The sequence below is a fragment of the Fistularia commersonii genome, chromosome 21 (assembly GCF_037954325.1).
Source record: "Fistularia commersonii isolate RoL2024-O1a breed Wild chromosome 21, RoL_Fcom_v1.0, whole genome shotgun sequence".
In the NCBI taxonomy this organism is placed as follows: domain Eukaryota; kingdom Metazoa; phylum Chordata; class Actinopteri; order Syngnathiformes; family Fistulariidae; genus Fistularia; species Fistularia commersonii.
In genome coordinates, this window is record NC_141304.1 from 15,253,616 (window position 1) to 15,255,504 (window position 1,889).

The following is a 1,889-nucleotide window of genomic DNA, read 5'->3' on the forward strand; positions in this document are numbered from 1 at the left end:
ATGGCTCATCAATTTATATCCCTCTATAGTTGCCACAATTCTGCACATCCCCTTTACCATCTGATTGTCTTAAAATAAAGAAGTCAAACGCATGCATTGACCAGAAACACAATTCATCAGTTCATGGCGATCATGCTACCCACGAAGTGACGGCATCCCGCCATTAGATCGCATCGTATCCACATCAATGCCGTTTTCAACAAGTGGAATTGAGAAATTTAAATGAGAAAAGTTGCTGCAGATGGAAGGCTGTTTCCAGAAAGATGTGAAAGTCAGTACATGTTTGTGGTTGAAGGAGAAAAAGCGGTTTGTCTTTTGTGTTATGAGGCAGCGTCGGTTGTCAAAGAGTACAATCTACGTCTGCGTTTTGACACCAAACACGAAGCTAAGTATGCTAAAGTTAGCCTTCCAGAAAAACAACAAATTGTCCGTCAGCAGAATATATTCACAAAAACACCGCAGTGAAAGCTACATTTGGAACAGAACAACTCGTAAACATCATTTTTTTCTTTACATCCATACAAATGCGTATGTAACATTTTGGATTTGAATGAGTTTCCGATTCAGAATGATTTAACATTAAGGAGTTGTTGCATTTATCCTACATTAGGCCACATTTAGTTACATTATACTGTTATTTGCAGACGAATCTGCAAGACAAATCTGTCACACGTAGCAGCTCACAATTGTTGTTTGTACTTATTGTGCTATTCTGACCTTCTCAATATCACGCCGGACCGTTTCATCTCCACGGTTTGCTCTGAACTCACCGCGTCCAGGTCTGCTCTGGAGACGCCAACATGGCGGCTCACCGGCGGCGGAGAGCGCCTGGGCTTTCCGTGCAGCTCGGAGTCTCTTCCAGACCGCTTCCTGCATCTGAAACGACCAAAAAAAGACAGAGGGGAGTCACTTCCACTGACGCCAAACTAGAAAATCTGGAGATTCTGGTCCAAATAGAAAAGTCTGAGGGACCAGCCCCGTGGAGGTTTTATTCAGAAGCTCCCCACGGACCTGAAGACAAAGGGTGAGACAAAAAAGATTTTGAAGATTTTTGAAGATTTTGACAAAAACTCGTCATGACCACTGAGAACCTCCACAGGCGACCCCGATTTATCTGTCATTCTGGACAAGAAGGTCCCTGGTTGGAGTCCCACAGGCTCTCCATGTTCCTCCAGGTTCGGTGGAGAACCTCAACGGACCGGATGTTTGAATGAGAGCCAACGGTTGTCTGGATTAACGTCTAGAAAAAATCCGAACCCCAAAAATACACCCCAAAAAAAAAACGCCTCAATGACGAGCTCGCCGCCGTCGTCGATCCGTGTTTTGATTGGCTCTCTCCTCTGGTCCTCTGAGCGTTCCCGAGCAGATCCCCCGCCCCGCCAAACCGTGCCATCTATTTAAAAACCAAGCCTTGAGCCAGCGGCCGATGAAACGCAGCCACAGATGGTTCCTTAATGCTACCGTGGACATTTAGAGATGAGAGGGGAAAATGAAATCAGCCAAATGGGAGCTGAAGCAGCTTTAGCGACAGAGGTGGAGGCCGGGAGATTAGCACGTGGACTCAAATGCAGACCTCGCAAAGCCCGGATGCTTTTTTTTTTTTTTATTTTGATCCGCGCGCACAAAGCGACGAGGCGGGTCTTCTCGCGCCACAGAATCGACGGGCGTCACCGGCCGACGGGCTTTTTACGGGAAGATTAGGGTCTTTTAGCGGGCCAGGCTACGGGTGCGTGTGAGAAGAGAAGAAATTCAGGTTAAAAACAGCGGCGGATGCTGTCCTGGAGGCCGCACGCGACACTTTGTGAGATAAAACAGTAAAATGAATGAAAATTGCAGCTGCCGGATGACGAATGGAAAATCCACTTTGAGAGAAAAAACTCCCCCGACCG